Source organism: Delphinapterus leucas, chromosome 17 (genome assembly GCF_059928025.1).
Source record: "Delphinapterus leucas isolate spDelLeu-1000000601 "Yukka" chromosome 17, BTC_Dleu_Yukka2, whole genome shotgun sequence".
Lineage (NCBI taxonomy): Eukaryota > Metazoa > Chordata > Mammalia > Artiodactyla > Monodontidae > Delphinapterus > Delphinapterus leucas.
In genome coordinates, this window is record NC_143145.1 from 20,201,527 (window position 1) to 20,228,949 (window position 27,423).

General features: G+C 43.6%; 1 protein-coding gene and 1 pseudogene across 1 annotated transcript in view; both read left to right on the top strand.

The window, feature by feature from the left end:
* The window catches only part of SAMD12 (sterile alpha motif domain containing 12), a 412,832-nt gene that overhangs the window by 263,339 nt on the left and 122,070 nt on the right, over nt 1-27,423 (top strand). The gene's annotated exons all lie outside the window — the stretch shown is intronic.
* Nucleotides 8,103-27,423, top strand: part of LOC111165209 (zinc finger C2HC domain-containing protein 1A-like) — a 50,437-nt pseudogene continuing 31,116 nt past the window's right edge.

Here is a 27,423-nt window from a genome sequence, read left to right on the forward strand (position 1 = left end):
GGCTTCATCGCCCTGCACCTGTAAAAGCAAGGGCGTAAAAGGACCTACCTGATAGGTGATTGTATAAAGAGTTGATACATGTAAAGATGCTAGAGTAGCACCTGAAACAAAGGCTCCTACAGTGGTCACTCTTATTATTACCCACAAAGTGCTAGTTCTCTCCAAAACGGTACTGCCTGCCCGAATGAGGCAGGCAGGATACAGAAATAGGCTTTGACACATCAGGTATTGCTAGGTAAGGAGGCAGACGTTGGATATTTAAAACAGAAGGATCTGTGAACGAATGGCTTCGTTTATTCAACACATGTTTCTTGAACCTGTATGGTGAGGCAAGCACTCAGCTCAGTGTTAGTTAGGGATGGAGAGGCATGGATGGCACAGTGAAAGTATATGGAATGTTCTAGATTCTGACTTCAAAAAAGAGATGAGTCCTAGGAAAAGGGCCACAAGGAATTACCTGTGAAAACAATCAGGGGTATGACAGACCTAGGATTGCCTCAGAGAGATAATAATCTGATTTCTTTACCAAGGCCTTGCACAGTTCTTTATTTAGGCAACAGTCTTAGCACACCCAAGTGCACTGAGGGGTCTTCTCCCCCCACACTCTCTATACCCACCTGTGTCTACCGACTCACTGCAAAATGTATCACTGTCCTTCACGTTCCAGAGTGACACAGCTAACTCTCTATATATCTCAATGAAGGATTATTCAGTTCTACAGAACATTCCTCAACTGAAGATAGCTTGAGAAGGGAGAAAGAAGAAATGTTGAGGCATATTAAAAATTGGCTTTTTCTTGGTGACAGTTTGTCAGTTTTCAATTTAGCATCCTTCCCTGTTCTTTTTTCTACCACGTAGATCTGTCTGAGTCTTGATTCAGCGGGGATTTTCTTGCAAGGTGCCTGTCTTCAACCATATGGATAAAATCACCAGGTTTAATTGAAGGCTGTTCAGAGTCTTGCTCTATTTACAGTTGTTGGCCTCAGTCCTAGACTCCAAGGAAATAGCGCCTCTTGGCCGGTGATGGTCTGTGTCTAATCCCTGGCGTGGGCCTTGTCTTTGACGGGCCTTGGGTGTCACGGCTCCCTAGGACCTGGAACAAGCTCCACCTGGGACCCTTCTGGTTTCCTCAGGCCACCCTCATCCTACTGTCCCATCCCTTAGTCTCTGAAGCCACAAGAGTCTGTTGTCTGTGCCCGTCCGTGGTTCGTGGCATAGAGCAAAGGATCTAGACTGCTTGAGCTGGAAAGAACTTCATTTACTTAAACAAATATATATATCAACAAGCCCATGTGTAGCACTTCCTGTGTATTAAGGACTTTCTCATTTCACAGATAAGGAAACCAAGGCACACCAAGGTTAAGGAACTTGTCATACAGCCGGTAACTGGCAAAGCCAGGAAAGATCTCATTGAGTAATTCAGTGTCCACTGTTTCCCCCAACTGTGCCGCTTTACCCTGCTTAGAGGCTACCTTGTCCAACCTCTTATTTGATTGAGTTATTGTATAAAAAACCCTTTACACGCAGTAAGAGCAGTGTAAGTGCCGGCTGTTGTTATTAGTGTGTTTAATAGCTGGTGAAAGCTGAGGCCAGAGAAGTAATGCAAGTTCACACACTTAGCCCAGGATTTCCCAAACCATATTCTGCAGAATGCTAGTATCCAAAAGGATGTGATAAGTACTGTATTTTTTTTAAGGATAATGATCAAATAGGGTTGGGAAGTGTTGGTTAAAGTTTTAAAACAGTCTTTTACACTATAGTACTTCTCAAAGACTTTCATGTGCTAATGTGTATATTAATCTCCCAAAGGTGGCCGTGGCACACAGTTTTCTAGACTTAATAGACTGTTGTATGGGAAAAAATTAGCATAACAGGACTGAGACTGCTTTTCTTTTTCTTAGAAGGTCCTGCTTGTGAGGTTGGCCCCTACTGGATTTCAGAAGAGTCCCCACCATCCCCCGATCAGAAGGGCCCACGTGCCTAAACCGTTTGTCCAAAGAATATCATTTATGTTCAACACTTGCTTTCTTTCCGGGAATCTAGAAATTTGGTACCTGCCGAGCCAAGGATGCCTGTGTGACCAGCCCCTGATAAAAAAACCTTAGGCGGTGAGCCTCTAATGAGCTTCCCTGGTAGAGAGCATTTCACACATGTTTCACAATTCATGGCTGGAGGAATTGAAAGCATCCTGTGTGACTCCAAGGGGAGAGGATGCTCGGAAGCTAGTGCCTGGTTTCCTCCAGACTCCACCCCAGGGGCCTTTCTCTTTGCAGATCTTGCTCTGCATCCTTTTGCTGTGATGTGATAAACCTTAGCTGTGAGCACAGCTATATGCTGAGTCCTGTTGGTCCCCCCAGTGAATCAGCAAACCTGGGATGTTCTTTAGGACCCCTGTCACCACCAGAAAACCCTCTTCTTCGTGATGCCTTTTAATGTCATGTGGCTCACTGGGGTTCTACAGCGTACAGTGTGGGCAAGGACGAGCTTCAGTCCCACAAGTTAGAGGCAGAGATCACCCAACATCACCACTCTGGGCTTCTTGGTGGAAAACGTTAGGGTTCCTGAGGCCCATGTGGAGGTCATTACCAAGTAATCATTTCCTTCCTGGTGGGAATACACAGATTAATTAAACAGTGACAGAGCAGAACTGGCTGGCACTATTTCATCACACTTTTGGCACGGTTGGGTGGCAAGGATAAGGATGGAACCAATAGCTTCAAGATAGAACCATCTTTCATGTTCTTCCATTTTTTTAGACTTAGCTCTTTAGCCCAGGATGAAATTATTTATATAAATTTATATTACATTATATTAGCATTTGTATGAAAATGTATTATATAAAATTATATATGTGCATAGGAAATTTTTCATATATCTAGTTAGACAACTCTACTAAAGGGAGCTTTTTGAGCCTCACGGCCGAGCCTGTGGCTTATCCCTTAGTAAATACGACTTCCTTAAGTTCACTGTAGAGAATAAACAGATGCACCAGGCGTCTCCTGAGAGCAGGTAGGCTGCCCTGGTGCATGAAAAACCAGATGAAGAGGGCGATCAGCCCCAGTGTGTGTCCCTTCCAGCCCCTTCCCTGGTCTTCCTCCTGCACATTCTTCATGGCTGACTTGTCCTCCTCGTGTTTTTCACAGCTGCTCTAAGTTATATTTGCATATCCTCTGCCATGGGTGTACTTCCTGCAGCCCAGACTGCTCCAGCTCACTTCCCTACATTGTATGTCTGGACCAGCCTGCATTGTTTGCCTTTGACCTTGTTCTCACAGCCATGGTTGTCCTGTTTCCAGATAACATACAGTCTTATACCAAGAACCGGCCAGTTATTAGTTGGTTTAGCTGGCTACTTTCCAAGTTACTAAACAGTTCGTCATCCTCATGGTCTCAATACCCTAGGCTCGTGCTGGATCCTGCCTCCGTTTATGTGTTTCTTTATGTGTTGCTTGTATCCTTTTTGCTCTTTTTGACCTCTCCAAATCCCAGCTCAGGTCTTACTCTGTCCTCCATGAAACTGGCCTCCTCCACTGCACCACTGTGGACCTCCCTGGACCTTGAATTCCCAACAGGATCTCTGTCTGTAGCATACATGATTATTTTACCTGCTTATACATCCAAACCCACAGTGGTTGAGCTCCTACTAAGAGGAGTCCCTGCCCCCAAGGAGCTCGCTGTCTGTCTGAGCTGCTTCGCAGTGTTATACTATTTTTCACACGCGAGTGCTAATTCCTCTCTGCATCTCTTGACAGTCTGAGAATAATGAACTCTTCTTGGGTTTTCTGCATTTCCAGAGTGATGAATCTTCAATAGTAAATAGTGGTTAAGAACTCAGGAAAAGGCTCAGTTCCTAGCCCATTTCTACAGTCAAGAGCCGTATTCGTCTCTATTTCCTCACCTGTAAACTGGGAGTAGTCATATCTGTCCGACCGAGTGGTAAGGGCTGAGGTGGGTAATGTTCATAGCCTAGCACAGGGCCAAGAACATGCTAATCCTGTAAGTACATACTAGCTATAATTCTCACTAAGCAGGCCTGTGACACAAGAGTTTGTCGTGGTTTTTCCTGGAACTTTGGCCTCAGAGCAGGACTGGGAGATTTTTCCTGGTGGGCAAGATCCTGGCATTGCACCGTCCACCTTCCATCAGGTCCAGCCTCAGCAAGATGGGAGGAGTTAAAAGAGAAAGCAGTAGAGACTCAGAAAGTCAACAATGCGTGTCAAGACCTGCCAGGCTTCCTCTGCCCAAGGACGTGCATTTCCACATCCATTTTTGGCATGAAGGTTGCTGTCCCTAGTTTGTTGTGTTTCCTGACAGTCACTCAATGTGGAATGGAGGCTGGAAAAAAGGGAAGACTTTCCACATCATGATGGAATACAGTGTGCCAGGTGCCATGTATGCAGTCTCCATTTTCACAGCATCCCTGCCGAGTAGGTGATCTTACTCTCATTTGAAAGATTTTATTTTTATTTTTTTATAAATTTATCTATTTATTTATTTTTGGCTGTGTTAGGTCTTCGTTGCTGTGCGCGGGCTTTCTCCAGTTGCAGCAAGCGGGACCTTCTCGTTGCGGTGGCTTCTCTTGTTGTGGAGCGTGGGCTCTAGGCGCACGGGCTTCAGTAGTTGTGGCACGTGGGCTCAGTAGTTGTGGCTCGCGGGCTCTAGAGCTCAGGCCCGGTAGGTGTGGCACACGGGCTTAGTTGCTCCGCAGCATGTGGGATCTTCCTGGACCAGGGCTCAAACCTGTGTCGCCTGCATTGGCAGGCAGATTCTTAACCACTGCACCACCAGGGAAGCCCCTTGAAAGATTTTTAAAACTGAGACTTAAAGAGGTTAAGTAACTTGACCAAAGTTGCACAGCTAACCCAACACAGACCCGAAGCCTTTCCCCTTAACACCAAACGCCCTTCAGTAAATCAAATCCTTGGAAGTCCTGGCGGAGTCTGGGCTGATCTGTCTGCATTTCCCCTTCTACAAGACCCATTCCCACTCTGCCCCAGGGGGTCTGTGGTAGAGGTGACAACTTCACAGCAAGCTTGTAACTCCAGCGCCCTAATGCAGCCTCTTCAGGGCTGGGACTAGGGTGAGGCAAATGAGGAGCCTGGTGCAAAATGTAAGGGAGACCCTCACTCCCAGGTTCGTGTATGTGTCGACCCACAATTTTGCCCACCCTTATCCCAGCCCTGCCCTTCCTGAAGCCAGCTGTCCTGCAGTATAGCTGCTGGGATTTGCTAAAGGCAGCTACCCCTAGACCTCCATCACGGTGAGAGCCAGGATGGGCCTAAGACTGGCTGGCAGGCTCTTTGCTCCCCACGCCCACCTCCACCTTTCTCAGATTGCACGTTTCTATTTCTGGACAATTCCTGCCCCTAAAACTCTTCTCATTCCTCCAAAACTACCTTTCACGGTTTCTTTTTCACCTGATTTTCCCTCCCAAACTGTAATGTGCCTCCCAAGCAGGAGGAGGCCACAGGGATCCTCTGCCAGGGTTACAGAACTGATCTTACCCCAGGTGTCAGCTCCATTCTGTTGGACGTGGCTGAGTACATGGGAGGCCAGGGCAGAGCGGAGAGCAAGGTGGCCCGTGTGATTGGGCTTCACCTCAGGCCTGGGCTGTGGGTAGTTGTGCTGGCCATTGTTATTCCCCGGGTCGCTCCTTCTCATCATACAGGAGAGGAAATGGAGGCCATGGGAAGGGGGATGACTTCCCTGAGCTCAGTCAACCAGCTGATGCAAAACCAGGCTTAGAAACCCGATCTGCTACTCCTAGCCCATCTTCTTCACTGAGTCGGCAGATGGAGCCCAGTTCCGTTACTACCATGGCCACCAAATCATAAAAGGAGGCATGATTCATACTTTAGCTGTGCCCAGTTTTGCTCTCTCTCAAAAACCTGCCCCTGTAATGGAGTACCAGCAATGTAGTGTAGGGGCCACCTACATCAGAATCATCTAGAGTTTTGATTCAAAATGCTGAGTCTCGGGACATCCCCTAGTTCTTCTGACTCAGAAGGTGATTCGGTCACTAAAGTTTAAAAAGTACTAATGTGGAGATGAGACTGTTTATGTCAGTGACTTTTTATTTAGTTTCTGGGCTTCTCTTTGTTTTCCTTTGGGGCATGAAGTCAGTATCGCCATCTTGTGTTTCTAGTTCTCAGTCAAATGGAAATCACCATATATTTCATCAAACTGTGATTCGGCCAAGATAGAAATGGGAGAAGGGAATTCTCAGAATAGGAGACATTCAGTTTTCTCTTGTGGGCCATGATAGAGTTAAATAGAAAGATCCGTCATTTACCTACTGGTGTGTTTTCAGTAAAATTCTGTTGTCAAAGATGGAAAAACGCTCTTAAGATCTTCATTTTCCGTTGTAGGCAGAAAATACATGTCAGTATTTTCCTAGAACTCCTTTCTAAGAATTTTGTTTAGTGCATTAAGCTCGCCACACTGGTGGGCATGGCCAGAATCTGCAAATGTGCGTGTTTGACACACAGAGTTTTTCAGAAAATTTGACTTAATTGCCAACATTTTAAAATATTTATTCCATCTTCTACTGAAATTTTTTTAAATATTTCATATGGGACCACAGTCCCCCAATGCAACAACCTGATATCCAGTGGCTGGTCTTTGAAACAGACTAGGGCACACTAAAGACATTTGTAAGTTCTTTAACATTCCTCCTATGGAGAGGTGGTGTCTGGGTATCCTCCCCTAGAAGGCTGAGTGACTGCTCTGACCAGTATAATGGGGCAGAAACTGGCAGCATCTACTTCCTGTCTCTTGAGACACTTGTTCAAGGAGGTGCACCACCATATAACAAGTGCAACTGCTCTGAGCTCACCAGGCTGTGGGAGGCCCAAGCCACAAGAAGACGCCCTAGAAGACACATCATAGGGAGAAAGACAAAGGTCAAGGAGCACCTGGGTGCCAGACACGTGACTGAGGAAGGCATCTTGGAAATGCATCCCCCATCCCCGTGACGGGACATCCCATGGGTCAAAGATGGGCCACCCAGCTGAGCTCTTCATGAATTCCCATCCAACAAAAGCATAAGCAAAGGAAAAATCCTTGCTTTAAGCCATCAGTTCGGTCTAGAGAACTGAAACAAGAGCATGTGTTTCTAGTTTGCTCTGTTCTGACCTCCATTCTCTCCCCTGGCTTTACTTTCTCAAATTGTTTTACATTTTGACTCCTGTAGGTATGTGGGTTCACAGTCCGTATTTAAGCCTGTCTGGAGACCCTTGAATTATGTGAACTTTTGAAAATTAGAATACTAAAAAAAAAATATATATATATATATATATATATATATATGAAAAATTGGGTTCTGAGGGCAGGAGGGCTGCAGGGAGCAATGGAAATGTCTACGTGAAGTGCTTTATCTTCCACAGACCACCTTGCTCAAGGTGACAAGAGCGTAAAATCAGGGATTGGTCAGCTCCTCCTTCCTTATCTATAAAAGCAGGTCCCATTCATCTTTGACATTCTGTGAGCCTAGGAGGAAGATAGCTCTGCTCTTGTATTATTTATTTGGAGTGTGTATTTTTGTCGCTTGTAACATATTAGAAAGTATATGGATTCCATGGCAGTCCAACCTGTGGGGCAGAAGAAACATGTAATTCTTTGTGGAGGCCTGTGCCTTTCTCGTCTGGTACCTCTTGCTCTTAGTAAATAGTTGTGGAGTAAATGAATGAACAAGTGAACGTGTGTTAGTCACCAAGGTTACAAAGACAAATGAGATGTGGTCCCTGCCCTTGAGGAGCTCACAGTCTATCAAACACGGGCAGCAAATTAAATACTGGTTATGCCTCCTGGGTAGCACATTCTTTTTATCAGAAACATCATTTTGTCTGTGTGGAGCCGCTGTTCACACCCATAACGCAATGGAACGACAGGCTTCAGGGAAACATGCTTCAGAGGAGCCCAGGATAGCGCAGGGGGCTGCAAACCACCCACCCTGAAGAGGCGCCCTCCCCGTGCTCAGGTCTTAACCTTGGCATGCAGAGGGGAAGGGGAGGGACGTCCCATCAGAGCTGTGGAAGGCCGGGCACAGCTACTCAGAAGCCCCTCAGGGACCCATCAGAAAAGCAGGAACAGAACCACTGACGCATGGTTCCATCAGCCTCAGCTTGCGTGGACTGCAGAGACGGCTGCAAGGCCGTGCCATGGCCGCCACCCCTCAAAGCTTCAGCCAGAGCTGAAAGGTTTCAGGGCAAACACCAGAGTTCTGGTTTGCTTTTTAAGAGAGGTGAGGAAGTCCCTGATTTTCATCAGCCTGGCCCCTATGGGCTTTGAGGAATTATCTTTTTTTCCCACCCCAAGTAAGTTCGGCAGAGTGTCCGTTTGTGCTTTTTTTTTTTTTCCTTTTTCTTTCTTCATAATTGAGGACTTTGGGGAAGTAAGAGAGGGGAGGTGAACACTTTTGTTTAATCTTAAAGATAAGTGGCTTCTGGTTCTTTATTCAACTGGAGAGATTGAGTATCAGTGTCGGCATATTGATACAATCAACATTGTACAGAGTGTTGATTACCATGCTTTGGGGTTTTGAAAGATTTCTTTTTGTTTGTGTTAAATAACAAGACCACAAGGATGTCAGGAAATTGCTGGGGAGCCATGTGGTGGGGGGTTGGGGGGGCGGTCTGGTCAGTTTCCAAGCAGCAGAGCTGTGTTCTAGCCGGGGAGGCCGAGCCCCACAGGTGGAAATGACTTTCTGTTTTTCAGGTAGAACTTGGTAAAATACCTAACCAGTAGTTAACTTTCTGTGTGCAATAGACTCTGAGCTCCTTCAAGTAGAAACCCCATAAGGAAAGGTAAAAACAACAACAGTGCAACCCAACTTCTCTCCCATTACTCACAATTTAAGAATGTCAGTGTCTTAATGCTTTGAGGAGAAAATGTCATCTTTATCAAGGGTCATGGTCTTTTTTAAAGAGTAGCTTTTTCATCATCCCTTCGTTGGAATCCAAAGTAAACATAAACTCACTGCCTTGGTGATAAGGTACAACTATAAAAAATAAAGATTTTTTAAAAATTAAATAGCCGCTCCAGAAACTGTTGCTAGTAAGTGGTGATTAGCTTGTCATTACTAATCACTGCCTATGCACCTCATCCAATTCTGGCTGAAGATTTCCACTTTCAAAGGGGGAAGAACTTCATACATATTCCTGAAAGCAGAGCCTTCTTGCTAGTTTTGTTTCTATTCTTTTAAGTTTTGCCACCTCCCTATAATCTGTAAATTAGTTTTGCACTGCTCTTAACTGTGAGGAGTGTTTCTGGTGTTATCCACTATCCCTGGTGATTTCATTTAAATCTAGAATCTCATGGCCCACGCTTCCTGTCTTTAGATGGGCAGTGTGTTCTTAAGTGAATAAAAAGTTTTATCGCTTAATCTTCAGGAGGTGACTAGAAGGTGAAATAAGGTTAAAGAAAGCATGTCAAGATAGCATGCTTGGTCTCCCTGCCTTAACAGGGTCTGAAATCACTCAATACCTTGGGACTCAAAGCATGGAAGAGACACTGGTGTGTAAAAGCAGAACTGGCATGTGACATGGATTACTGGTCCCAAGCCAGCAATTACTAGGGACCCGCTTGGTTGCATAGTCTTGTCCCTTAGTCCAGAGAGCCGAACTCTCAAATGAGGACTACATGGATAAAATTCCTGAAGCGTAAGGTTCCTTCTTCTTCCATTCATGAAGACTGTGCTATGACCATAAACATAATAGACCCAAAAAGAACTTTGAAAGATTGTATTGCCCACGCTCATGACTTCAGGAAAAAATGATGCACAACCTGCCCATACAAGATAATTGTGTGTCCGTTGTTAAGCCTTCAAGAAAATGATGGTAGCCAGCTTTCTTTGCTAACTTATCCTGATGCTTAATTACTTTCCCCAGAAGGAAAATCCATACAAATTGTGAACTTTTTTATTCTAGTTCTGTGAAAAATGCCATTGGTAGTATGGTGGGGATTGCACTGAATCTGTAGGTTGCTTTGGGTACTATAGTCATTTTCACAATGTTGATTCTTCCAGTCCAAGAACATGGTATATCTCTCCATCTGTTTGTATCGTCTTTATCTTCTTTCATCAGTGTCTTATAGTTTTCTGCATACAGGTCTCTTGTCTCCTTAGGTAGGTTTATTCCTAGATATTTTATTCCTTTTGTTGCAATGGTAAATGGGAGTGTTTCCTTAATTTCTCTTTCAGATTTTTCATCATTAGTGTACAGGAATGCAAGAGATTTCTGCGCATTAGTTTTGTATCCTGCAAGTTTACCAAATTCATTGATTAGCTCTAGTAGTTTTCTGGTAGCATCTTTAGGATTCTTTATGTATAGTATCTTGTCATCTGGAAACAGTGACAGTTCTACTTCTTCTTTTCTGATTTGGATTCCTTTTATTTCTTTTTCTTCTCTGATTTCTGTGGCTAAAAATTCCAAAACTAAGTTGAATAATAATGGTGAGAGTGGGCATCCTTGTCTTGTTCCTGATCTTAGTGGAAATGCTTTCAGTTTTTCACCATTGAGAATGATGTTGGCTGTGGGTTTGTCATATATGGCCTTTATTATGTTGAGGTAAGTTCCCTCTATGCCTACCATCTGGAGGATTTTTATCATAAATCGGTGTTGAATTTTGTCAAAAGCTTTTTCTGCATCTATTGAGATGATCATATGGTTTTTCTCCCTCAATTTGTTAATATGGTGTATCACATTGATTGATTTGCATATATTGAAGAATCCTTGCATTCCTGGGATAAACCCCGCTTGATCATGGTGTATGATCCTTTTAATGTGCTGTTGGATTCTGTTTGCTAGCATTTTGTTGAGGAATTTTGCATCTATGTTCATCAGTGATACTGGCCTGTAGTTTTCTTTTTTTGTGACGTCTTTGTCTGGTTTTGGTATCAGGGTGATGGTGGCCTCGTAGAATGAGTTTGGGAGTGTTCCTCCCTCTGCTATATTTCGGAAGAGTTTGAGAAGGATAGGTGATAGCTCTTCTCTAAATGTTTGATAGAATTCACCTGTGAAGTCATCTGGTCCTGGGCTTTTGTTTGTTGGAAGATTTTTAATCACAGTATCAATTTCAGTGCTTGTGGTTGGTCTGTTTATATTTTCTGTTTCTTCCTGGTTCAGTCTTGGAAAGTTTTGCTTTTCTAAGAATGTGTCCGTTTCTTCCAGGTTGTCCATTTTATTGGCATAGAGGTGCTTGCAGTAATCTCTCATGCTGCTGCATTCTTAATGTCCTCTGCCTCACTGCAGAGGACAATGTCAAATGTCTAATCATTCCCTAGGGGAGTAGTTAGTGTGACGTAACTTGAAGACTTGACACAAACTTTCAAGGGAAACGTGCTTGCCCCCTTCAGAACAGCCAGATAAACTAAGAAATCAGGTAGTGTATCGCATTTTGTGTTCGTTTACTAGGGCTGCAGTAACAAAGTACCCAAAACTGGATAGCTTAGAACAGCAGAAATCACCACATGCAGGCATTAGGGAAGGGCCTGTTCTAGGCTTCTCTCTTACCTTCTCGTAGTTTCTTGTATGGCAGGATAACTCCAGTCTTCACATGCCTTTCTCTCTCTGCCCAGTCTTCCCCTTTTATAAGGACACCAGTCGTACTGGATAAGGGGACCATGCTACTCCAATCTGACCTCGTCTTACATCATTCCATCGATGCCACCAAATCAGGCCTCACACTCTGACTTGACGAGGATTACGACTTCGATATGTGAATCTGGGGGAGACGCATTTCAGCCCCTAATACGCTAAGTTGTGGGACAGTTCGTAGTTCCTGAAAATCTTTTGCCAGGTACTATTTGACGTTATATTTGGGACCAAGGACAAAGTAATTTGTGGCCAGCCCCTCAGATATTGCCGAAAGACAATTCCTTGGAAAACCAACCTCAAACCCCTGGGTATTAGGAGAGTATGGAAATGTGTCACAGTAGAGAGTCACGTGCGCAAATGGAAGGGGAGGGAAAGCCTGGATGCAGGTGGACGAGACAGCCACAGAGGCTGTAGCTGAGCCACATCAAGAATGTCACACAAGGGACTTCCCTCGTGGTTAAGACTTCGCCTTCCAACGCAGGGGGTGTGGGTTCGATCCCTGGTCAGGGAGCTAAGATCCCACATGCCTCGGGGCCAAAACACCAAAACATTAAACAGAAGCAATATTGTAACAAATTCAATAAAAACTTAAAAAGAAAAAAAAAAGTGTCACACGATAGGTAAAGGGTCTTTGAGACAGTGAATGGGGGGAATGTACACTCTTCTTAGATCCAGGAAGTCTCTCTTCCTCTAGCCAAGGCTGTGCCTTTACCAGGCCTAGGAAGCTTCTGGCCCTACAACTGTGGCATGTGATGCAAAGGCCTTCAACAGTCCCCAGGAGAAAATAACTGTAAAAGATATATAGCCTTGAAACTGGCCTCCATAGGAATAAAGTTAATTGAGATTCTCAACACCACATTTTTTTGTTAGTTGGAAGTAGCTGAGAAAATTTTAGAATAATTTTCAAATATCAGAATAGTGTTGAAGAGCAACATTTTGTCATTTTCAAAGCAAGGGAGGATCAAGGGGAAGCTTGAATTATGGGACGTGTGATTCAGATTAGATATGAGAAGAACTTCCTGATAGTAAGAGCCATCTATTAAAAAAAATAAAGAAACTGTGATATCTTCCTTACCTATCTTAGACACAAAGGCGGGCACCTCTCTGTTGTGAAATGAGCATAGTCATTCCTGAATATCAAAGAGCTGGGCTTTATCTTGCCATCATTTTGTATGCACCAAAGAGTTACTGTGCGCATAACTTATGCAGGTGCGGAGCTGAGATCTAAGGTCCCAGGGATGACAGACACAGGCTCCATCCTCAAAGAGCTCACCCACTCGTGCCACTTACCCAATATCTAGTTGAATAAAAACATAAATGAAGATGTACAAACAGATAACTTCTCATGCAATGACGTAATACTAAGAGCTGCCCCAGTACTGTGTTTATATGTCTAACTGTGGGCAAAGTCATTCAAGAGTGCTTTGCCGAACAGTTGGCATTTGGGCAACATCTAGAAAGGTGACTGTTGTTCTGCGGGGTGGTCATGAAGGGATGGGACACACACATACAAGACGCGCAGTGATGGGCTATTTGCACGCTGAGTGCACTGTGACTGGAGTAGAGGTGACCTCGTGGAGATTGAGGGGACCAGTGATCAGAGAGGAGGTGGGAGGAAGGCGAAATGCATAAACCCCAGTTCTTCAGAGGGTCTCTTGGGCTCCTAGTGACTCTAACACTTTGTAAGTGAGGTCCTACTGTATTCAATACTCTCCTGACCCAGCCTGAAAATAAGCCACTCTTTTGTGTCCTTTGTTTGTAAATTTGTAAAACAAAAGGATTATTGCTTGATCATATTGTAAAAGATAGGGCCGGGTGAGGAACTTCGTCAACTTGGGAATATTCAGCATCAGGTCTTTGCGAACATCCCCTCTCTTTCAGTGGAGACCCAATTGGGATCATGATACAGAACACTGAACAAGCCTGGTGCCAGCTTCCTTCCGGAGAGTGGTGGGACTTTGGGTAGGAGGTGGAGGAGAAGGAAGTACAAAGTAGCTAAGCTCTTCAATGAGGGTGGAGCCGGCCACAGAGCACAGCAGCCGTGCCGTTGAACTCTTGCCAGCTTATTTTGTTGCATAAAAATCTCATCTGTGCTCCTCCAGGAGAGAGTGGCCCTGTGGAGCTCAGAAGCTCAGAGAACAAGGTTTGCCGGACGCTGCCTCTTAGACCCTAAAATTGTTACCTAACCGGACTCGGCTTCATCCACCAGTCTCCCGACTCTGGGTTATGGTGAAGGAAGGTACAGCATGTATTTACCACACAAGGAGATCGGGCAGTTAATGCTCAAAAGACCCAAAGTCCCACTGGCTTTCAGACAAGGGTTTTTAAAGGCAACATTAGGTGGGCTTCCCTGGTGGCGCAGTGGTTGAGAGTCCGCCTGCCGATGCAGGGGACACGGGTTCGTGCCCCGGTCCGGGAGGATCCCACATGCTGCGGAGCGGCTGGGCCCGTGAGCCATGGCCGCTGAGCCTGCGCGTCCGGAGCCTGTGCTCCGCAGCGGGAGAGGCCACAACAGTGAGAGGCCCGCTGCCCCTGGACGTTTTTCTGATTGGTTGGTGGTGAGCTAACAGGGTGATGTTTCAGGAATGTTGGTCATTCCAACCAGCCTGGAGTCTTTGTGCTCGTGGTCAGCATGTGGTCACCATCCTCCACCTGGCTGAGGGGTGGGTGTCTTAGTTTTTGTAGAACAACTCAGAGATATGCATCGGATTGTTATCTTTATCCCTTCAGGAGGAACCAGGAGGCCTGTGATTCTGTTGTTCTGATCATTAACCGCTTGAGTCTGTTCTTTGGAACTCAAGAGAATGCCAAACCAGAAGCGTGGGAAATGGAGGGGCTTGTACCCAGGAAGCCCCCAACAGGGTCCTGCTCGGTTTCAGTCCCCCTTTTCTTTAATGCTCCTCAGTCCTGAGGGGAACAGGGGCAGGACAAGAAAAGGAATAAAGTTTCAGACGGAGGGCACTCAGTTTTAGGGGGACTGGGTTTCAGGATCTCTCCCACAGAGAAGACAGGTGTGAGCAGGGGAAGAGGGGGCTGGGGGCTGAAGGGAAGCAGCTCAGAGAAGCTCTCCATGCAGCAGTGTCTGTTGAGCACTTTCTACTTTTTAGGCACCGTGCTAATGCGGAAGGCAAACACCACACTTCCCTGGCAGCAGGCATCCACGTGGTGAGACAGACATTTCCTCAGCACATGACTCTAAAGCAGTCACAGTACACGAGGTAAACAAGGGGATAGGCAGAGGGGCCGTGGACCCTTAGGAGTGGCCCTTCATTTTCCCCTAATGTGGCAAAGCAGTCCAGGCATGGCAGCAGGATTCAAGAAATGACTTGCTCTGTGTGGCTGGAATTTGAGGTCTGTGGTGGGGCAATTACGAGAGCTGAAGCTGGAGGGCAGATAAAAGTGTATGGTGCGAAGGGCCTGAACGGTCACCAGTGACCCACAGCTGAGGAGCCAAGGTCCCACACCTTCTGCACGCGCACACAAGCACCACCCAAGGGTGCTTTCCTACCGTTGCAGTGGTTATGTTGAGAAAACCAGGGAAGAGCACGATGGTAAAGAATAATTAGTGTTGTGACTAAATAAATGAACACACCACCTGTGCATCCTGTTTGGGGAAATGAGTCAGATTAGTGAAGCAAGTCACACAATCACAGCAAATGCCAATCTCAGCCATGGCAGCTAAACTGGTCATTTCTAGTGTTAATGAGGGCCTCCGTGATCAGCGTTCATTCAGATGAATGAAGAGGAATTTTCAGTGTATGTTTTATTTTTAATCACATAGATGTAATTGCTGCCAGAAAATTTTTTTTTAATTTAGTCAAAAATTTTAAAGTTAAAGTTACTCTAAAAACACCATGCACCATGTTAACCTTTTGGCGCATATACTTTCAGACTTTCATAAATATGTATGATTATAAAAGTCGATTATTTTGTTCTGTTCTCTTAACTTCCATCTGACTTCAATTTTGGGGGTCCCTTTTGTTCCTCCTTTTTTCCTTTTTTAAATGGATGTGCCTAGTTTTGCTCTACGTTATGAGTTTATCGTTGATTCCTTCCCCCCTCTGCATCCTACTCCAGGAATTTGGAAGGTATGGTACTTGTTTAAAGTTCTTCTGATCATTACTATCAAATTTTTAAATAATATTGACACATGTTTAAAACCTATGTTCTAAACCTCTGTTTCTCAAATTATTAATGTCAAGAATGAAACAATATCTACTGACTCACCCCACGTACAGATGAAAAGTGCCCACGCTTTCCTTCCTTCAGCTCCGGACACACACCACCCCTTCCCCCCAGTTTTTGTTATTCTACTTTAGATTTTTGTCTCAGTCTGCAATAGTTAAATTGGGTTTTTTTTTTTGGTTTTGTTTTTATTTTTGGCTGCATTGGGTCTTCGTTGCTGCGCGCGGGTTTTCTCTAGTTGCGGCGAGCTGGGGCTACTCTTTGTTGCAGTGCACGGGCTTCTCATTGCGGTGGCTTCTCTTGTTGCGGAGCACGGGCTCTACGCGCGTGGGCTCACTAGTTGTGGCGCACGGGCTTAGTTGCTCCGCGGCATGTGGGATCTTCCCGGACCAGGGCTCGAACCTGTGTCCCCTGCATTGGCAGGCAGATTCTTAACTACTGCACCACCAGGGAAGTCCCTGCAATAGTTAAATTGTTGATTGTCACATAATCGGACCTCTGGTTTCAAGAATGAGATAGCGTTTACATTCTCCTTAGAAACAACGCTATTTAACAATGTTTGCATTCCTCAATGCCCATATTGTTGATTCATCTCAGTTACCGTACAGAGCACATCAGCATTCTAAAGCCCTTTCCCAGCTGAAAATGTCTTCTCCTTGTCTTCATTTATTACTGATGATAGAATTTGGGAAGCATAGCATAACCATTCTCCCTGAAAACCACATAGACAAATTAGACTGATATATTTTTTTCTTTTATACAGTATCTATTTCTTTTTCCTGGATTTGGGAAGGTTTCTTTCTTTAGACTTGATATTCAGTGGATCTAAATATTTATCATTTTTCACAAAGTCCACAGTAAAACTTTAGTGATTTTTTTTCTCTCATTTCAGAGAGATTTTTCTTCAGTATCCATTTTTTTGGTTTGCATTTATCCATTTTATTATCCTTTTTCTAGCTTATCGTTTTTTAGTTTTATTGAGAGATAATTGACATACATCACTATATAAGTTTAAGGCATACAGCATGATGGTTTGATGTACATACATTGTAAATGATTTTCACAATTGGTTCAGCAAACATCCCCCTTCTCATATAGATACAATAAAAAGAAAGAAGAAAAGAAGAAAAAATTTCTCCTTGTGGTGAGAATGCTTAGGATTTACTCTCTTAACTTTCCTGTATATCACACAGCAGTGTTAGCTATAATCATTGTGTTGTACATGGCATCCCTAGTACTTATTTATCTTATAAGTGCAAGTTTGTACCTTTTGACCACCTTCCTCCAATTCCCCGCCCCCTTTCCCCCCTCTGCCTCTGGTGACCACAATTCTGATCTCTTTCTCTGTTTTTTTGGGGGGGGGGTTGATTCTACATATAAGTAGGATCATAGAGTATTTGTCTTTCTCTGTATGACTATTTCACTTCGCATAATGTCTTCAAGATCCATCTCTGTTATTGCAAATGTTAGGATTTCCTCGCTTTTTATGCCTGAATAATATTCCATTGTTTATATGTACCACAACTTCTTTATCCCTTCATCCATCGATGGATACTTAGGTCATTTCCATGTCTTGGCTTTTGTAAATGATGCTACTATGAACATGGAGGTGTAGACATCTTTTCTAGTTAGTGTTTTTGTTACCTTTGAGTATTTTCCCAGAAGTGGAATTGCTGGAATCATATGGTAGTTTTATTTTTAATTTTTTGAGGATCCTTTATACTGTTTTCCACATAGCAACTGTCTCAATTTACAGCCCCCCCCGCCATTATTTACAAGGATTCCCTTTTCTTCATATCCACACCAATATTTGTTCTCTCTTGTCTTTTTGATGGTGGCCGTTCTAACAGGTGTGAGGTGGTATCTCATTGTGGTTTTCATTTGCGTTTCCCTAATGACTAGTGATGCTGAGCAGCTTCCCATGTACCTTTTAGCCTTTCATATGTCTTCCTTGGAGAAATGTCTTTTCAGATCCCTGGCCCATTTTTAACTTGGGTTATTTGCTTTTTCTCTTACTGAGTTGTATGAGTTCTTTATGTTTTGGCTGTTAACCCGTATCAGATACATGGTTTACAAATATTTTTTCCCATTCTGTAGACTGTATTTTTCACTCTGTTTAGGGCAATTTACATTTTTGAAATTGGGTCTCTTGCAATGGTTCCGATTCCTTCCTCATTTACTCCCATTATGCATATGCTACATATACTGTGTCCATGATTCCAGTCCATCTTTTTCTCTTTAGTCATTTTCACTTGCTTTTTTTCTTTCTCTGAATTCTGGGTGAGTATCTCAAGTTTGCACTCACCTTAATAGTTTCCAAAGCAGATTGATTTTCTGAATCACTTCAGGGAATTTTAGAAGTACAGATTTCTTAGCTTCACCCAAGGCCCACTGAATCAAGATCTCCTATATTTAACCCTAGGAATATATATTTTAAGTATCCGCTTCCCCCACCACGACCATATTTCTGTGATCGTCTAGGTTTGGAACCACTGTCCTATTTCACTAGCCTAATTCCATTTAATTCAGGAACAATTCTCGTCTTCACTGCTTTTTAGCAGTTTGAAATTCTGCAATGGAATTATTTGCTTCCTTGTATTCTTTTCATAAAATCCCTTTTCATTTCTGTTTGTTGCCTCATGACCTCTCTTTTTAGCAAGTTTGTATTTTGAGTCATTACCGTGAGAATACAAAGTAGTTACTCTCTTAAACTTTTGTCTTTCTCTTATGGCAAATTTTTCCAAAGTCTACTATTTTCTCATATGTTTATTTCCTTGGGTTTATATTTATAGTCTGTGGTGTAGAACCTCTTCTTTTTTTTTTTTTTTTTTTTGCGGTACCCGGGCCTCTCACTGTTGCGGCCTCTCCCGTTGCGGAGCACGGGCTCCAGACACGCAGGCCCAGCGGCCATGGCTCACGGGCCCAGCCGCTCCGCAGCATGTGGGATCTTCCCAGACCGGGGCACGAACCCGTGTCCCCTGCATCGGCAGGCGGACCCTCAATCACTGCACCACCAGGGAAGCCCGAACCTTTTCTTTTAATTCCTTGTTGGGAGCCTATTTGATAACTTACTCTTCATTGGTGTCTTGGGTGACTTCTCTGCATCCCCAGGCACTCTTAATTTGAGGGCTGCGTGATATGCATTTACATAATAAGTTTTGTCATTCAGTAGCCTCAGGAGGATGGAGAGTAGCCAATTTCTTGAGTAGACACAGCAGGAGAGCTTCGCCTTCCTCAGCATTTCCTACATGCTGAGGACTCTCAGCATGTAGACTCAGCCTGGGGACTGTTGCATCAAGATCCATCTCTCCGTATCTCGGGTACACTTCACTGTGCCCACAATTCTGTGTACCTCATGGGGCTGCGCCTCGTGTTTCACATGAATTGTCTACCCCTGTGAGCTGGACAGAATTTACATGAGTTGGACCAGTATCCTGTCTAGTTCCAGAATGTTCGTCCTATTTCTGAATGAATGACCACGTCGGTGACAGTTTGGTCAGAGAACATCCCCACCTCACAGGAGTTCTGTGTGGTTGGGCCATGTGCATTATTTTCCCACACTGCATATTCCACATTGTCCCATAAAAATGAGTCTCTCTACTTCCAGCAGACTGCCCTGCCTCCAGAACCTCTCCCCTAGATGTCAGAGTAAGTCCACAAAAAAGTCAAGTAATAGCCCCAAACTGGAAATAAGCCCACAATCCATCTGCGGTTATGGTTAATAAATTGCGGTATGTTTGTGCAGTGGAAAGTAAATCTGAATTAGCCACATGCATCAGTATGAACAAATGTCAGAAACAAAGTTGAGTAAGAGTCAAATGGAAGACTTTCAGTGTGGTCCACTCACATCCATTTCCAAACAGGCAACGCTAAGCAATACGTTACTTAGACTAGAGATATACATAGGTGGTAGAGGTGTTTTTTTTAAAAAGCAAGTTAACAATCAACGCAAGTACCAGATAGTGATGCCCACAGGTGGAGGGGAGGGGATGGAATCAGGAAAAAGCCCTTCAGACATTCGAAGGCACTGCTGACATTCTACTTGCTAAGATCAGTAGCTGATACATTGGTATTTGCTTTACTGTTATTTTTAATAGTAATACTAATTTTTAATGACAGTGGTTTTAAATAATTATACATCTAAAGTTTTAATTCAATGATATGTTAAATCTAATCACAACAATTTTCATAACTTCTTTTTACGAATGACACTTCACAATTTTAAAAAATTAAAAGTAAAAATAAGCCATGTAAGAGAAAAAATAGCAAAGGGTAACCATTCAACTGTCCTCGCTTTCCCCCAGCTGTGGTCCTAGAGGGCCCTGTGTCCACAGTGGGGAAGGGGACTCCATGTGGTGCCCTGTTCCTTCCCCTGCCCCACCCATGGAGCCAGGCCTCCTGATTTAGTGATGTTATTTGACTTTCCCAAAATGCCTTCCCCTTACTTGTCCCCAGACAACTGTGCTCCACTCTCAGAATGAGGATTTGTATGTCTTCCCTCAGTTTGAGGTTTCTGGATGCTTGTAAATGGCTTCATTAGGTGACCTGCTTCAGCACTAAAGCTAGGCTTTTCCCTACTCCTGCTTCTCTTTAGATTTCTGAAAGGAGGAAGGTCAGAAGCTTGCTTTTATGTGAGACTTTTCCCCAGAAATAGGAAGAATGGCTAGAGCCATACACAGAGTCATATTAACAGCAGTGCGACTGTGAACAATGCGGAGCATCATTGTCGAGCAGCACTGCGTGTATTCACTTTCTTCAGAGGTAGCGTTCATGTCGTTATGATTCCAGATGAGTTGAAATGACTTGTCCCTCTTGCTGAAGCTGATTTCAGAGTCCAGAGTCCACCCCCAGTCACTCCATTGCAATGCCTGGTGCTTCAAGTCTATAGTCAGCTCTAGTTGAAAGATACTTTGCCATTCAATAATTATTTATTGAGCACCTATTATGTGCTGGACCAGGTGCGTAGGACACAACAATGAACAAGGCGTACCTTTTCACTGCTGCCCTGACACTTAAAATATAGGACAGAACGTAGGCATTAAAGAAAGAATTGCACAAATAACTATGAAATGACAGTTGTGAAGAAGTGCCTGTGTGATAGTGTACAAAGGGGAACCGAGACTACAGGGTCAGGGAAAGGATTTCGTAAGGGAGTGGCCAATCATCTGAACCCCAAATGATAAACAAGTTAATCAAGCAAAGAAGCGGGGAGAAGAGCAACACAATAGAGGTACAGCCTGTAGGAAGAGCCCAGAGTCTGGGAAGAACTTGGTAAACTGAAGAAATTAGCAGAAGGGCCTAGTGAGGCAGGTGGACAGTAGCCAAGGATGGAGAGCAACACACTTCGCAGGGCCGTGGTCAGGATTTTGGTTTTATTCTAAAAGTAAGGACAAGTCTCCGCAAGGTTTCAAGAAGAGGCGAGGCATCGTCATATCCATTGCTTTGTCTACTAAAAAGAGAGTAAAGAGAGCAAACCAGCTTATTTTAAGCCAAAATATAATCGGGAATGATTAACATATACTAATTATCCCCTATATTATTATAGACTTGTTTGTAAGTCTATATAGTTTCCATAAGGCTCTTTAAATGGACAAAAATATATCACTCTCACTCTACATATTGGAAATTGAAAATAGATCTGGCACACCTTAAAAGACATCTCTGGCATTCACAGCTTTTCCAGTTGAAGATCCGTCTTCGGAATAGGAGGTGCCGGGATCTCGAAGCAGCCCAGGGACTCCTACCACAGCCCACCCTTGCCAATCAGACAACAAAAGGTCAGGGCCAGGAATCCCCAAGACTGCTTCAGCTCTTCAGGGTGCTAAAGAAATGTACCACGTGGCAAAATGAATGGGACTTTGTTTTAAATCAACATCTTGTGTTTGTAAATTCTCACTCAAGGTCTGTAAAGGGCCCATTCAGCAGATCTTTTTAAAATCAGAAAATTAATTTTAATACAACTTCACTTGATTGCCCACCAACCTTTCCCTCCTTCCAGTGGCATTTACCCATTGTTCTTCCATAAACTGGGAAATAACTGACTGCTCTCCAGAGTGAGGCTACCTGGGGTGGTGAATGGTGCAGTTCACACCTGTTTGTTGCATACCTGTGCCGTGGAGGTGCTACATCATATGCTTTGGAAATAGATGACAAAGATGAGCAAGCCAGGCTTTCTGCCCTCGGGAGGCCTCCAGTCTTAGGAGATGAGATCAGAGGATTACAGTAGACTGTGATATAAATGCTACCAAGATGGCTAACACACTCTGGGTTTTCAGAAGCAAAAGAGGAACGAGGAGAACTTGCAGTTACTCAGATCCCTGGCAGTAGAAATTATTTTTTAGGAGGTCATTTTAAAAAAATACATTGGAAGCCCATGCTTCTGAAAAATTGATTACATTAGAATTCTGGACTGTCCGTTCATGTATTCCCTACAAAATGCCCTTCACTGAGTCTGTCTTTTGAAGTGAATCTTCTCTGAACTAGCTGTGCATCTTTGGGGATCACCCGTGTGCATGTTTGCACGCCACTGCCTGCTTACTCTATGGAAGGGACCAAAATAGCTGTTGTCTAGTTGTTTTCATCTTTGATTTGCTTCACTGTAAATGGGATGTAAAACTGCCTGTGGTAAGCTAATTAGACCTAAGCATTTATCTTCTGCTGCTAAATGGAATCACGTAGAAGGCATCTCCCCACCCCAGAAAAATGGAGCATTTAACCACAATAACTATCTTACATTAGCTGAATCACCTTACTAACCTTTAGGACCTCGCTGCCTTAAAGTACCTGACTAGCCAGGGAAGCATGCAGGTCCTGCAGAATGACATTGTGTATTGTGTCTGATACTCGGTATAGAGCCCAGAGGCCCTAAAGCAGCAGCTCCTTTGTGAGAGGGCAGGTTGGGGATGGGAGGATGATTTCCACTAAATACCAGTTCCAGTACAGATTTGTAACTTTTAAACTCCTCACAAACATGCATTCCTAAAAGAGGCTGAACTGGGTCTTGTACTTGGTGGCTGTCTTCCTACTAGAAATCGGAAGCAACACGAAGCATGCGTTCATTCAGTCATCAGAAGAGAAGCAGAGGATGACCTGGGTATTGAAATACATATTCCCCAAGCCATCCCCTAGCCTGGGCCCTGAGGTTTTGGTCTCTTTTAGGAGGTGACATTTCATTGCTTACTCCTCAGTTTATGGTAATTTTATGCCGATCCAGGTCCAGGAATAATTGCTCCCAAATTCTTTATAAGAAAAACTCAGTTGTCATTTGCATTTTAGATGCCTGAAATGGATTGGCAGGCATTAGAGAGTTAATCCGTCTTCTAGCTATGATTCATATATATATTCATATATATATATATTGCTTTTCATTCTCCAACTTGACACAGTGGAGCAGGGTGCTGTTATTGAGAAATTGAAGCAGCAGATGTGATTAAATCAGATCACACATTTCATTCTCTCTTTAATTTCACCTCGCTCTTCGGCAGCTGAATCCATGCGCTACCCCCATGGAGTCAGCCAGCGCCATGCATTCTTAGCGTGCCCAGCAGAGCAGGAGCAAAATGTTTCCAAAGCCAGCCACCCTGCTGGGCTCTCACTCGTCAAATCTGTGTTTGCCTCCAAATTATTCAGTATTGCTAGATCTGGTTTATTAATCCATTCATCTCCCTAGAGACTAAGATTTCTGGTTAATTTACATCATTAATGCTCAGTTTCAACTAAGAGGAGTTTCAAAACCTAAAGACTAGAATCAAGGATAAAGAAACAATTAGGGGACTTCCCTGGTGGCACGGTGGTTAAGAATCCGCCTGCCAATTCAGGGGACACGGGTTCCATCCCCGGTCTGAGAAGATTCCACGTGCCGCAGAGCATCTAAGTCCTTGCGCCACAACTACTGAGCCTGCGCTCTAGAGCCTGCGAGCCACAACTACTGAAGCCCGTGCGCCTAGAGCCCATGCTCCGCAACAAAGAGAAGCCACCGCAATGAGAAGCCCACGCACCGCAATGAAGAGTAGCCCCCGCTCGCTGCAACTAGAGAAAGCCCGCGGGCAGCAACAAAGACCCAGCGCAGCCAAAAATAAGTAAATTAATTAATTAAAACCTTGAGGATATTTTAAAAAAGAAAAAAGAAACAATTAGAAGTCTTCAGTCTCTCTCCTCAACCTTCCCTCTTTCTTCTGTGACTTCCCCATCTCTCTCCCACCCACCCTTATTCCCTGCTTCTAGAATAGGAGTTGGAAATGGCATTTATACATTTGCTTCACAAGCATGTCCTAAGAAGCTACAGTTGTGGCATTCGCATTGCCATCGAGAAATGAAGGTGAAATAAGGAGGCATTTCTCAGATTAGGGTTCAGTGTGCCTGACCCCTGCTGTTTAGCATCAGGCAGTTCAGGACCAACGAAAATGAAGCAGTGTCCCAGCACTGAGAAGCGAGCAGTGGTCCTGTGGCATACCCAGCATGGCAATAAGGGCCGTCATAGATGCAGCCTCTCTCTCTCTCGAGACTAGCTGTCCCTTCCCACCTGGGTGTACCTCTCTTCCTTTGCAACCAGAGTCCAATGACTATGACCAGTAATGGTCAACTGCATAGCATAATGTGGCTTAATTCATTGCACAAATACAGATGGAATGTATGCATGTTTGTATGTGCCAAGTGCTGCCCTAGGCAGTGCTGAACAAACACCATCACTGCTATGACGAAGCTTTTGTCCTCTTCATGATCTGACCTCTGCCTACTTCTCCCTTCTCATCCATTCACCCTCAGTGTGCTCTATTAACGTTCAGTACGGTAGAGTAACCTACAGTCTCGTGAGCATCATTCATTATGGTCCATGTGTCTAGCGAACCTGGACCTCCTTCTACCCATTTGCCTGCCTAGCTTCCAGCCAAACATCAGGTCTCATTTCCTCCAGAAAATGGCCTCACCCTTCCTCTGATCTCACCGAAATGTGTCTTCTTGTCTTTCATCCATACTTTAACCTTTTCAATGGTAGAGACTGTGTCAGTATGGTCCACATTCTCCCTGACACATAGTGGGCACTCAAGAAACATTTGTGGAATTAATCACTGAATTCATTTTTATCCTTAAATAAGATCCATATATACTCATTTGACCTTCATTTAATTTTTGTAAGACCCACAAGATAAGCTTTTAAAAGGAAGTAGAAAGATTGTGACATTTGTAACCTTATCACCCTAATTGTAGTGAGAATTAACACCTCTGTGTACTTTCTTAGGAAAATCACCTCCTCTCCCTGTTATGCTTTTTAATAATAATGGAACCCCTTGGCAGAATTAAATTGGAACTGTTAGAAATATTAGGTGGTTCTTTGTTGGAATCACTTCTGGAGAATTACCAAACCTGTGCTTTCCTTACCAAGTACAAATTAAAATTTATTTTAAAAATAATAAGAAGAAACAGATTTACAACTATGAAAAATTGACATGCATGTAGATAAAAGTTCTAAGCCAATGGGTAAAAATGAAAGAGTGTGTTTCTGTGGTGTGAATAAGGGTATATTTTCCTTGTTGCAAAATGTCCTTTAATATCTTATAATTATTTTTGATGGAACAAGCATTAAAAAGAAAAGCAATCTTCTTGAAAAAAGTACATATCCAGGAGGTTTTTGCTTTACTTGTGTGAGCTCAAGTGAATCAATTAAAAGTTTTCCCTGAGCAAACAAATATCTTTCCCATGCTTTAGTGTTGTATAGACCTTTTTTTTTAATCTCAGGCTTTTTATCAGCAAGATGTTCGTTTACTTGTTCAACAGGTAAACATTAAATATCTACTATAGGTCAGGCACTCTAATATGCACTTGTTTTCTCGGTATTAATAAAATGATTTGCAGTATATACATGTATCAAATCATCACGTTGTATACCTTGAACTTACACAATGCTGTGTGTCATCTGTATTTCAAAAAAGCTGGAAGAAAATATTGATGATGACAGATTTTTATAGCACTTTCTACCTCCCTAAGCTCTTCCTTATACGTGAGAACTACTGTCTTTCACAGTTCTATAAAGTAGGTAAGACGTGTGTTAGAGAAACACTAGTTGCTGTAACAAATATATTCCAGAGTCAGTGGCTTAGTTCTCTCTTATTTAACAGTCCTAGCTGAAGATTGCAAGTCAGGAGGTGTTTCTGTTCCACACAGTCATTTAGGCGCCCAGGCTGGCAGCAGTTCTGCTGTCTTTGAGATAACATTTTTGATACCACTCCAGTCCTTCCCATTCCCACCTGGAAGTAAAGGGCCTTGAGCAAGAAACAGAGATGACAGATATCACTTGTGCTTACATTCTGTTGGCAAGAGCTTAATCACATAACCACACCAGCCTCAAGGGTAGTTTGGAATTGTCATGTAGTCTTGTACTCAGAGTAGAGGGAAGAATGGATTTGGGGGCATAGCTAACAGTCTGTGCCACAGCAGATATTTTTAAATTGCCATTTGTTAGATGAAAAAACGAAGGATCAAAGAGGTTGATGGGCTTAAAATCACCCAGTTAAGCATGAACTAACAGAACTAGCAATCTGGCTCCTCAATGCTAGATCAATATGTCTTTCATCACTTCACATTGCCTAAAATTAGAGTGACAGCAAAAGACCGGCTCGGTGAAAGAATTGCCCATGGCTGTCCTGTGCGCCAAGTTTGTGAACATGAACTGTCATAGCACAGCGCAGAATTTGGTATTCTTCTCTTATTTAATTTGGTATTCTTCTCTTGTTTAATTTGGTTCAGCCTTGACCAGAGATGGGATCTTCCTAGTGTTAGAAGAAAGACTAAATACTGCCTTATAAACACTTTAATGCAAGCAGTATGTCTGGCTATCCACCAGCTCCAGGACAAGACTGAGAACAGACTAAAGAAATACGTACCCACATCGAAAACTAAAGCACAGCCCACAAGCATGAATATAGCTGGGGATCTCCTTTGTATCTTCAGTTGCTCCCTGTCTGATGGCTCATTTAATGAGTATTTATGGAGAGCTCATTATGTGGTAGGGACAGGGGCTAGAGAGAGGATCAAGAGAGACACAACTCCAGCCATTATGGAGCTCATTATAGACAACAACTAACCAAAACGGTTACAAATTGGGACAAAGGATGCTGAGAGACAGAGAAATGGTGGGAGTTCTATTTCAGAGATGGCTTCTGGAAAAGCATTTCTAAGGAGGTGACATGCAAACTGAATCCCAAAGGATAAGGAGTCGGTCATGCTGAGAACAGCGGGGAGAGCCTTCCAGACAGAAGACCAGTATATGCAGTGGTTCTGAGCAAGGAAGAATGTTACACGTTCAGAGAACTGAAGGTGTCCCTTTTGCCAAGGGATACTGAGTGAGTGGAAGGTGGTCAAGGTAATACTGGCCAAAGTGTTCTTACGTAACTCTCACAACAACCTGTGAGGTGGGTTACTATTCATCATCCCCATTTTACAGATAAGGAAACTGAGGTATAAAGAAGTTAAATGGTTAAATGACTAGCCTAATGGCACACAGCTAATAAACAGGGGGCCAGGATTTAAACTCAAGGAGTCTAGTTCCAGAGCCTGTCCCTACTTCACTGCATTATCCTGCCATACCACCAGAGCAAGACTTAAAACCTTCCACTCTATCATAAACAAAAATTTTCTCCTTTAAAACAAAA